Raw genomic sequence first — 12,615 nt, forward strand, 5'->3', positions numbered from 1 at the left:
AGCCAGTTCCATACTATACTCAAGAACTTGACTTCGTAGGACATCACTTTTGCAGAGGATGTCACTCCTCTTTTCTTGCTTGGTACTCTTAATGAGTCATGGGATGTATCCGCACTGCATTATGTGCCTCTACTGCTACCTTGAAACTATCTGATGTTGAAAGTGCTCTTTTGTAGGAAGAGGTTAACTGTAAGAATTTGGATGCCTCTCGTATGTCGCATGCTATGACAGTTAGAGGCAAGAATGATGGATATGGAAAGCATGGCAGTGGCAGTGGCAGTGGCAGTGGTAGTGGCTGTGGATGGAATTCTCAGAAATCTCGGTCCAAGTCTCGTGGGAAGTCACGTAACAAATCCCGTGGCAGGAATGCAGATGTTACTTGTCACCATTGTGGGAAAAAGGGCCATATTAGGCCACAATGCTATGAACTGCGCAATGAAAGGCACAAAGATAAGGGGAAAGACAAAGTGCAGGATAAGTCTTCTGATCGCAGCATAGTGCCCGCAAAGTCCAGTGTTAAAATTGAAGAGATCAATGTTATGCAGCCTGAGGATGTTGATGATGATGATTATATCCTTGTAGCTTCTTCTAGTGTTTCACAGATGACAGAGATACACTCTATATATGCACAGTGTTGGCTCTTGGACTCAGGTGCGTCCTTTCATGTGACACTTTGCTGAGAGTGATTTCATTCATACCGTACTGTTTCGGGTTCTGTGCGCTTGGGTGATGACAACTCTCTTGATATTGTGGGCATTGGTGATGTTAGGCTGCAGTTTCCTTCTGGCAGTAGTTTTGTTATGTAGGATGTACGTCATGTACCTGCTTTGACACGCAGTCTCATGTCAGCTGGACAGCTTGATGACACAGGTTATCATGTATCTTTTGGAGACTTTGCATGAAAGATCACTCGTGGCAGACTTGTGATTGCGAGAGATGCCAAGGTTGGCAGTCTCTATCCCTTGATTGTATCAGCTTCTTTCCTTGATCATGTTTTGTCTGTGGGTTCTATCCCACATGTATCTCTTTGGCATGCCCGTTTGGGCCATATGTCTTTGAAGGGAATGAAAATGCTTTCTGATTTGCAGTACTTATCGTCCCTTGATTATGCATGTTTTGATTCATGTGAGCATTGTCTTTATGGCAGGCAGACTAGGTCTACGCATAAAAAGTCTGGTAAGCCACGGATGAGTGAGCCCTTAGCATTGGTACATTCGGATGTCTGTGGATCCATGCCTTGTCAGTCTATGGGTGGTGCCAAGTATTTTGTTACTTTCATAGATGATTTTTCACGGAAAGTTTAGGCTTATCCCATTAAGCTGAAATCCGATGTGATGAGAGGGGTATTAAGCGTCAGTTGACCGCCCCCTATACCCCCCCCCAGAATGGTTTGGCTGAGTGGATGAATAGAACCATCCAGGAACGTGTACGTAGTATGCTTAGCCACACAGGCCTACCACAGAGCTTTTGGGCTGAGGCAGTCAGTACAGCTGTGCATATCATAAACAGATCACCTTCTAGTGGTTTGGATTTCTAGATTGTCGAGGAGGTATGGACTAGAAAACCTCCCTCTTATGCACATCTCCGTGTCTTTGGATGTGAGGTATTTTGCCATGTGCCCAGGGACAAGAGAAGTAAGCTGGATCCTAAGAGTGTCAAATGCATTTTCCTTAGTTATGGGAATGCAGACGAGATGGGTTACCGTCTCTGGGATCCGCAGGCGCGGAAAGTCATCTACAGTTATGATGTAGTTTTCCATGAAGACAAGATGCATAGGCAGCCTGAGAGAGTTGTTGAGATCCATAGAGTCATATTTCAGGAGGAGCCGAGAGCTCCCGCATAGCCAGTTGGACAGCCTACAGCTGCAGCAGATGCTCATGGTCAGGGTGTTGGATAAACAGTTGGACAGGCAGCAGAGCCTGCCGTGAGACGGTCTACTAGAGACAGACGTCCACCTGATAGATTAGCCCTCGATGCATTATGTCTTGGTTACAGATGCAGGAGAGCCTTTCACTTATGATGAGGCTATACGTAGGGGTGACAGTCACTCCTGGGAGAGGGCTATGCAGTCTGAGATAGACTCCTTGCATAAGAATGAGACTTGGGATTTGGTTTCCTTGCCTAAGGGCAAGAAGGCTTTGCCATGCAAGTGGGTGTACAAGCTGAAAAGTACCTCTAGACACCCCAAGCCGGCATACAAGGCTAGATTGGTAGCAAAGGGTTTTAAGCAGGAGCATGGTGTGGACTTTGATGAGGTCTTTTCTCCTGTGGTTAAGATGACCACCCTGCACTTAGTCTTGGCTTTGGTTGCTCAGCTTGACTTGGATTTATACTAGATGGATGTCAAGATGACTTTCTTACATGGGGATTTGCATGATGAGATTTATATGGAGCAGCCTAAGGGCTTTGCAGAACCTGGTAGGGAGCACCTAGCGTGCCAATCGAAGAAAAGTCTTTATGGCTTGAAACAGACACCTAGGGAGTGGTATCATAAGTTTGATGCCTTTATGCAGTCACAGGGCTACAACAGGAGTGCTATGGATTCGTGTCTTTACAAGAAGAAAGCCCGTGATGGTTCTTTATTGATTTTGGTCCTCTATGTGGATGATATACTGATAGCAGGGAAAGCTCATGATGAGCTAGATGCTCTTAAGGCTCAGCTCAAGAAGAGCTTTGAGATGAAAGATCTGGGACAGGTCGCTCACATACTTGGTATGCACATTAGACGCGACAGGCATCAGGGACTCCTCTACTTGTCACAGAGGGAGTACATTCATAAAGTGCTTGAGCACTTCCGCATGCAGGAGGTAAAGCCTATTGGCTGTCCATTACCTTCTTATGTGAAGGTATCACCAGCTGATTGTCCGCAGACAAATGAGCAGAGGGCCGAGATGGCCAAGATTCCCTATGCATCTGCAATGGACAGTCTTATGTATGCCATGATAGCTACTCATCCAGATATTGCCTTTGCAGTTGGTGTTGTGGCATGCTATATGGCTATATCTGGCAAGAAACATTGGGATGCCGTGAAGGGTATCATGAGGTACATGAAGGGCACTGCAGATATATGCATATGCTATGGCAGCCAGGATACAGGAGTCGTGGGGTACACTGACTCTGATTATGCAGGACATGCAGATAGTAGGAAGTCCACTTCCGGCTATGTATTCATATATGTTGGAGGTGCTGTTTCTTGGATGCCCAGGGTGTAGAAATGCACGGCTCTTTCTACTACAGAGGCCGAGTATGTCGCAGCCACTGAGGCTTGCAAGGAGGCCATTTGGTTGGGTCATTTGGTTGCTGACCTTGGTATTGATGCTATCCCTACACTACATTCGGATTCTATGAGTGCTATTTAGTTAGCCAAGAATCCATGCGAAGACGAAACACATTGAGGTGAGGTATCACTGTCAGAATGAGTAGGATCTGGGACATGGCAGTGAGTTATGGTGGATGGAAGGAGAAGTGTGGACTCATGATGGAGAGGACAAAGACACTGTTTGTTACACAAGTGAATTAGGTTCCAAGATTGAGACTTGGACTCATAAACACAATCTTGTGTATGTGGACAATGACATTGACACTTCACTGAAAAGAAAAGAGTACTATCATTGCATTTTGAAAAGGAAGCAAGTACAATGCTTTATAGGAAAGTAGGAAACTACAGTAGGCACCACTGTGCATATAGGATAGGTTAGCCTGCATGTCCTTGGCCCAGAAGCTCCATACAAAGAGGCTGTTTAGTGAGTGTGATTGCTGATTCTCAACAATCACTTCATACGTGGGGTTGTTGAGGACAAGTTTGTTGATCTTGTCAAGATCTCAACTGACTAGAATCCTGCAGATCTGCTCACGAAAAGCCTCTCTACAGAGCGCTTTGCCTTCCTCCGGAGGTTAATGGGCGTGGGATAAGATGATGTCTTTCCTCATCTTGTTGTACATGTATACATGTTGTACTGTCTTTTTCTTTTTCTTTTCACTCCTCACTAGGGCAGATTCGCCTTTAAGTGGGAGGTTGTTGGGGGTAAAGGTGCCTCCGCCTAGCCGCCCATATATTACTACACTGACAATCACCGCCACTGCACACTGCAGGTGGCGGGCGCCTGTTACCGTCACTTTATTCTTTATTCTTTTAGTGACAGTTTGAATAAAGGAAGGCCCGGTCACACATTGTGACTGTTGGAGTTCCCATTTCTTGTCTCTCTCTTTCTTGCTCTTGCTCTCTCACCATAGCTCTCGAGTGCAAGCTTCGATCCTTCTCACCTTTCAAGAATATGGTGAGCTGTGCATTGCTATGCTTTCTTTGAGGGTCAGATGTAAGCATCCTTGTTTGAGCCCTCGCTTGCACACCAAGCACAGGACATGCCATATTTGAGCTATACAAGGGCATTGAGCTGGCAAGCTTTGGTATCCGTAATGTTCCTGTTGCAAACAGTTAGCTCGTAGAGTCGCAAGAGATGGAAGTTACTCATTAGTGGTTGACAAAGGCAAAGAGGGATTTGTGCTGGTCTGATAAAAGTCCTTTGTGAGAATGCATACCTAAAGCCGGAGCACTAGAACTCAAGATGTTTGAGTTTTTTTTTCTTCTGTTGTATATATAGGACAGGAAGTTACTTATGGCAAGAAATAAGAAAAGGGGTCCTATTTTGGACACCATCAATGAAGAGTTAGTACTTTGATGAATGCAGGGGTATGAATAGGGCATACATGTTCATTGGCTTTTCTATGGGCAAAAGAGTGTCTCTTTCAGTGAATCTTGACTTGGATTCATATTGACCATTTCTTGGGTATTCTTAAGCAAGATTTGCTTCAATTTTGGAATTGCAGAGGTTATTTTCATCTACTTCAGTACCCTATAGCTCTTCCCTAATTCTTTGTGTGTTTTGGTGTTGGATATTTGCTCAAAGTTTGATGAGAAGTACAAAAGACACTTGAAACAAGGCATTCACTGTTTACAGAGTGTGTTTGGCTGTCAACAAAATAAAAGCATTACCGGAATTGTCTATACTTATCCAATTGCAGAGCTTGATAGCTGATTTGAAAGAGCATTGTATAAGCTTCAAACAAAGCCATAAACCACTCAATTTGGACAATTGTAGCTCAAGTTATTGAGGATTTTCCACTGCTGTATACTCAGGACTGCATGTATAAAATGGGAGACAGACATGGATATTTTGATGGAAGGGTGGATAATCATGCATATAATGATCCATATGAGCAATATGAAGCTTGTGCATTATGTATGAATGGTGGGCAGCATCAATCTTATGCATATGAGCACGATATGGGTGCAAATAATGCCTATGGCACACACTATGCAGGGTACCAAGGACAGCCAGGTTATGTCATGGATTATCATGAGGAAGAAGAAGTACTAACCCGTCCTTTCTCCTTCAACAATGTTCATGGTACCTACTTATCAAGCCGTATGTTGGATGATCTCACTTCTAGAGGTCTATGCTACAAATGTGGAGAGAAGAATGTTATTGGTCATTCAAATGTATGCAGGGCACAGCATGTTAGAATTTCAATTGTCTTAGAATGTCTTACTCCTTTTGGCACCCGCAGAAAGCTTATACCTCAGCAAAAGCTGATGGAAATGAGAAGACAACTCATATGCTATAAATGTGTTGGTCAATGGTCTCCTAATCATGAAAGTTATTGCAGGAATAGTCATTTTGCTACAGCCCTTGTATTAGAGGATTCTAATGCATATGTATCTCAAGTGGAAGCCTGTTCACTATTTCATGGCAGTTTCTTCTACAAGTTGAAGACTATCCTTTGAAGATCTTTTCTTGGAGTTCCGTTTGGGTTTCAGCTGCTACCATCCTTGTAATCATTGTACTTCAAGCTTTGAGGAGAAAGCTTCTTTAGGAGGGGATGGTTTGTCATGTAGGAAATTTTGGCATGTAATTTGGACATAACCACAGCCATAAAATGGGCTGACATATGTAAATGTAACCTAAAGATTAGGTTTATCCATAGTTTGGCTAGGGATAGCTATAGCTATAAATAGGAGGACAGCCACTAAAGGGTAACACATTCCATTTTGGAACAAGAAGTTTTGGTTTTGTTTTCTTTCCTTGTAACCATCTTCATTTCCTAGTACAGTTCTAGCTATGGTTTCTTGTCAATTTCTTGTCATTTCTATTTGATTCTAGGCTTGAACAGGCTAATTTAGTCTTAGGCTAAGACCCCTTCATTACATTATACTCCAAGCTTCAGATTTTTGGCTGAAATCTTTGGTGCAGGATGCTATATATAGGTCTAGTTTTGGGCCTGACATGCTAATCATGTGGTTTTAAACTGCATGAAAAGGGTTCTCAAATGGTAGAGCAAGGCACAAGGAAGCTTTTGCCAAGGTTGCAAATGGTTTGGAGCAAGGAATAAAGAGAGATGATCAGAGAGAAACCATGACAGCCATGGCAGCTTGAAAGAATGCTTCAAAATGAAGACGGCTCTACTTCAAAAAGTACTGAAGTTTTTGGTTGCTTGCATCTCCTGTTGTCTTCTCTTTTGTCCTCAAGGTCTTCAAATTGGCTCCATGTTTGATGATGCCCTGTTAAAATGGCAAGGAGACAATTTGGCTCCAGACCTTGACCAAAAACTTCAAGATAACCATCGTTTATTGTGGCAAAGCCTGCCTAGTCACTGTTATAGAAAATAACCAGCCAGAGACTAGCTCTTCAACGAATGTGACCGATCCTTCATGCTCAGAATCACACAAAAGCTTGAAAATGACATCTTGATTGGATCAAAGACTTGCTTTGATACCAATGTAAAGAAAACAATTTCTTATGAACAAGAAATACTAAAAAATGTACCATGAATTCATGAAATAGCCATAACCGGGGTGACCCTAGCTAATGCTCATATTATCATATGGAGAAATACAATGGTGAATTGGATGAAGATAGCCCCACCTCTTGCTATGATGGAGCAAGGTATACATCCCTTTGCTATGATGAGAGGTTCAAACTTGGAGTCCTCTAGAAGGAAAATTGATTAATGAGCAAAAAGATAACGAGACATATTACAACTTAGCTTTTATACTAAACCCTAGCTCTTAATGAAATATGATATTTTCACCTAGGCTAAGGTTACAATGCACTTATTTGCTTTATTACATAACTTGGAAGTTGAGAATGTGGATTTAAAAGACTCATTTGTCAAAGTGCTTATACACTTGGTGGAATTAGAGAGAGAGCTAGGTATAAAAGTAGCCATAACCAAACAAAAGATTAAAGATGAGGTAGAGGAAATAACTACAAAAGTGCAGTAGGAAGTATAAAAGAAATAAGAAAGAAGGTAGATCAAGAAGTACATAAGGAAATTGAAATAAAAAAGGTCTGACAAACACCAACCTTTCAGTAGTTAATGAAGCTCAATTGCAAAAGAAGATTGCATTCGCATGTATAGGAGGCCGTCTTGAACTAGTTGATGAAGAGTGTCAGGAATATTCAGTGTCATATAGACTGAAAACTAAACAATGTATAATATTGGAAGAAAAAGGGTTTAAGTGGATGGTACCATGGCAAGACATCAAGCAATAAAAGAATCAAGCAACTTTGCAATTTGAAAACATGGAAAATAATCCTTAGGTATATTACATCCTCTCCCTTAGAGGAATTGAGATGTTCTAATCTCGAGAGAAACTGGGAGCATTGTTTATATAAAGTATCCTTGTCAATCCAAGTGGCATTCTCTTTGGGATAGTCCATCCACTAGAGAGAATACCTTTCTTTTACATCAAGTACTCTATCAAGTTGAAGCTCAAAGACTCCTTGGCTTGACATTGCAACTTCTTCATTATCGAGAACATGCTTGGGATTAGGTATATAAGCTTTCAACAGATGAACATGGAATACATTGTGGATTTTTAAGTGTTTAGGGAGTTGCAACTTGTATGTATTAGGTGTTAGACATTAGAGGATTTTAGAGAATCCACAATAACTTGGATTCAATTTCTTGAATTCTCCTAATAATAGAGAACTCTTCTTTAGGTGAACATCAAGAAAAACCCAAATTTTAACTCTTTACTTACATCAGGAAGCTTCAAGATAGGAGTTGTTACTATGCTTTGCTTGAGTTTCTCAAAACTAGATTGCTCAATTGGAGTCCACACAATAGAAACCTACTTATTGAGAAGATTAGTAATAAGGGGCGTGGCTATATCAAGGCTGTGAGAGTTTAGCAAAAAGGAACACGATCATAGAGACAAAGTAATAGAGAGAGAGTACAAGAAAAGAAGAAAGAAATTTGCATTGAACAAGGAACAAATGCTGAATACAAAAGGAGGGCTAATGAATCCTTGCATGCATCCCATAGCGTCAATGAGGGCAATAGGTCATGTTGATGATGATGGTAGCACAAGAGATGGAGAAAGATGATGGAGTTGATGTGTACACTTGCCAAGGAAGGAGGATGACCTGCCAACTGAGTGGGAAAGCCTATAAATAGCCAAATAATCCCAAAGTTGGTAGACCAACAATCTGGGCTGAAAAATTAGCATTTAATGTTGGTAAAAATGCCATATGGCTATTAAAAAATCTTAAAAAAGGTGGACAATGTCTGGTAGGTGAGACAAATGGATGTATGCAGATATAGGAGATGACAAGGCATGACAAAAGGCCAAGGGAGAAACAGATCCTAGGGCGACAAGAGGAATGCCAATGTTGATAAAGTCTCTTAATGAAAATTGTTGATAAAAAAGCTCCTCATGATCCTAAGAAACCCCCTCTAAAACATTAGGGCCCAGGGAATCCATAGTCACATCATTGAGATCGTCCCCCTTTGAAAGGGATGATGGAGGGCATGAGGGAACAGATGGAGGAGAGGGTGGGGGATGGGAAGAAATCTATGGAATAGATGGTGCACAAGTGGAAATGGGTATAGCAATAGACAATTGCCTCAAAGGACCTTAGATAAGAGAAAGGGAATGAAGCTTGTAAAGCCCTCTCTCTTGCCAACATGTCACGATAACAACCATAGTAGAAGAATCCTCGATACAAATGGCTTGCTTAGTGAAGACAACCTGGGTACCAAGCCTAGTAAGGCCATAAATTGAGAGGAGTGGAAAGGGCATGTGAAAGGGAGCTTGACATTGGTTAGTTACAAAGACAAAGTGCCAACAACACCACTAGTAGGTACCGATACAATGCCACCCATAGTGACTAAACCCTTAGAAGGGCATAGATCTTGCAACAAATTACCTCGTGGAGTCATATGACTAGAAGCTCCACTATCAACCAACCAAGGCCTCTTAGTAGATGATGCAACCATTGAAGCACGCTCCTCCACTACAACAATATGAAGGAACATTGGCTCATGGGTAACTACTACTAGAGTAGAGGTAGAAGTCTTGGATGTTCTAGCTCCATGTTTTGCTCTTGGACAAAGGTAAGGATACTTCTTCCAACATTCTTCTTTGGATATGTCCTCTTTCCATAGGATAGACATTCATACTTCTTTGAGTTAGAGTCAGAGCATGAAGAACTCTCTTGTCGTTTAGACTTTGACTTCCCTTTCTTCTTCTTCTCCCCTCTCGAACATGCAATAAAAGCTTTGGTGGAGATGGATCCATTGGCAACCTCTTTGGCATGCTTGTCACTCCCATAGAAGCTTCTCATGGGTCCTCGAGGTAAGGAGGTTGGTATAGAAGACATTAAACCAAGGAGATGACGGTTGAGTCAAAAGAATCATGGCCATATCCTTTGAAGAGATCATCTTGCCAAGGGATACAAACTCATCCCTCATATCTTCTAACTTATTGATATGATCCTTCTAGGAAGGAGAATCATTAATAGTGAGCATCTGTAACTTCTTCTTGATAGTAATTTGGTGGAAAAATGTCTTTTGATGATACAAAGAAGCAAGCTTTGTCCACACTTCCATTGCTTTTCGTAACTTGGGCACATGCACTAGGACATAATCTTGTAAGCTCATAAAGAGGAAAGTCCCTATTCATAGAAGTATTGATAAGGCTTCTCATCTATATCATCAAAGTTGCAAAACTAGTTGGAAGACATCTTCAATATCCTGTAAAAGAATCAACCACACAAAAACTGTTTTTGGATGAGATAGGTCATTGAACAGTGGAAAGCAACTACAAGATCACGAAGAATTCAATGTAGATGGTCTGCCTAGAGGAAAATAATTGTCCCCCACACAAAAGGCTACATTTGTTGAAGACAAATATACAGAAACCTATCGCTTGCTAATCTCATCGCACCAAAGTGTACATTTATTGACATAGACAACAATAGATAGCAAAATGTAAGAAATGGGAGGAAACATGCCACTTGCGGTAGTAGGACTAGCTACTAGTGATAGCAAAATGCAAATTGGTGGGGTGTTTGGAGTAGTTTGGGATGGCCGCCTACACTCTAGAGTGGTCACCTCAGCAATAGGAGTGTTGCAGCTCCACACAACTCTATGTCCTCTCGTTTGGCAATGATATCGTGTTGGACTGCATAGCAAAAAGGAAATATGAACATAGAGACAAAGGAATAGAGAGAGACGACAAGAAAAGAAGAAAGAAATCTACATTGAACAAGGAACAAACATTGAATATAGAAGGAGGACTAATCAATCCTTGCACATAGGCCACAACGTAAGTGAGGGCACTAGATTAGGATAATGATGGTAGCAATAGACACAGACAAAGATGATGGAGTTGAAGTGTGAACCTACCAAGGAAGAAGGAATATGATATGCCAATTGAGTGGGAAAGGCTATAAATAGCCAAATAATTCCATGAAGCGTCGCTTGTCTATATAACACGTACGACACTTTGGCAGGGTTCCAATTGGAGATCATTGGTCAAGCAATCTTAGACTTTGAGCAAACGGTAAGAAAAGTGTGTATCAATCATGCCTTACATTCACAAACTAATTGAATATCATATACAAAAACATTAAACGTGGACGTAAAATTTATATAGGGAGGTGACGTCTCATCCTAAGGAGAAATGCACTTATTGCGGCCAGTTAGAAGAGTTCAAAGTTCGTGGGCATACAATGGATGGAGTGCCTGAGCCAATCCACCACTTAGAAGGCATGACTCACTTTATACCATCAATACCAGAGGTGACAGGCAGCCTTTCGGACCTTCCTCCAATCTTACAGCCTGAGATGGAGGCAATGATCAATGCATTAATACCCATGGATACCGAGACATCTGATGCACTAAGAGAGGAAGCATCCATACCAATATATGATGGGTGCTGAGTATCTCACCTGAAGACGTTGCTTGTACTCCTAAGTGTGTAAGTAAAATACAGGTGCAGTGATGCGAGTGTGACCAAGTTGTTCAGGTACATTCTACGTATGCTTCATGGACTTCTTTTCGACACCATTATTAAAAATAATTGTGCTTTTTCAAGGTGTTTTATGATTTCTTTTCAGGTTGCTGAAGTATCATATATTGCCACTTGAAAATACCATGCCTGAGTCTCGTGATGATGCACGACATGTTTTACGAAAGCTTGGCACGGACTACAACAAGATCCATGCATGTGTCAACGATTGTATGCTATTTCGAGGAGAGTACGGGACTATGGAGACATATCTAGAGTGTGGTGCTCACATGTATCGACATGACTTGCAAGGGAAAACCATCTCTCAAAAAGTTCTTAGACACTTTCCACTTATCCCCTGTATACATCACATGTTTCGTATGTCAGGTCATGGCGAGCCTAACAACGTGGCATGCGTAGAGAATAGATCCACAGATGGAGTCCAGTGAATACCAACGGATTTACGCACATGGAGCCACATTGACTCTACCTTTCTAGGCTTTGCACGAGAGACAAGGAATCTTCAGCTCGGTCTTGCTATGGATAGTGTGAATCCATTTGGTCTCCACTCAACTTCTTAAAGTGTGTGGCATGTAGTCCTTGTTACAGCATCTTGCCATGGCTTTTTATGAAAAAAGGACACATGATCCTTAGCTTGCTTGTTTCTGGCTACTACAAAGTCAAGAATTTGGACGTCTATCTTCATCCATTAGTTGATGAGCTTAAGATTTTGTGAGAGGAGGGGATCACCGTGGAGGATATGAGCGATGGTCGACGACCATGCATGACTTTCTGGGATTCAGAGAGTGCTCAAGTAAGTATGCTTTCATTCTTGTTGGTAATATTTATCATAGCTCATTCAAGTTTGTGTTCACTAAATAGGGGTGTTGGGATAGATTTGGTTACCTCAGGCTATTATGCATATCCATTGTGTGGGACTCCCGAAGGTCACATACCACGAAGAATATGGTATATCAAGGACACACTGCTTTTTTGTCAAAGGGTCATGAATTAAGGGAAGGTTTTCTTGGACAGCCTCCAGCACCACGAATGAATGATCAAAGCTGGTATGAGTTGAAAATGATCCACACGGTCACATCCAAACGGAATGCGACATTTCTCGATTTTCTACAAGTTTCCGTATTGGACCCACTTACAGATCAACCACTTGTTGGATTCCATGCATATTTTCAAGAATGTGGGTAGCTTAGTATGGGACCACATCACAGGAAAGAGAGACACTACAGGGGCACGAATGGATTTAAAGGAGGTAGGCAAGATGGAGGTACTTTGGCCATAGTCGAGTGTGATGGTTGCTT

The sequence above is a fragment of the Lygodium microphyllum genome, chromosome 6 (genome assembly GCF_053477565.2).
Source record: "Lygodium microphyllum isolate KBCC chromosome 6, Lygodium_microphyllum_v1.1.10, whole genome shotgun sequence".
Taxonomy (NCBI): domain Eukaryota; kingdom Viridiplantae; phylum Streptophyta; class Polypodiopsida; order Schizaeales; family Lygodiaceae; genus Lygodium; species Lygodium microphyllum.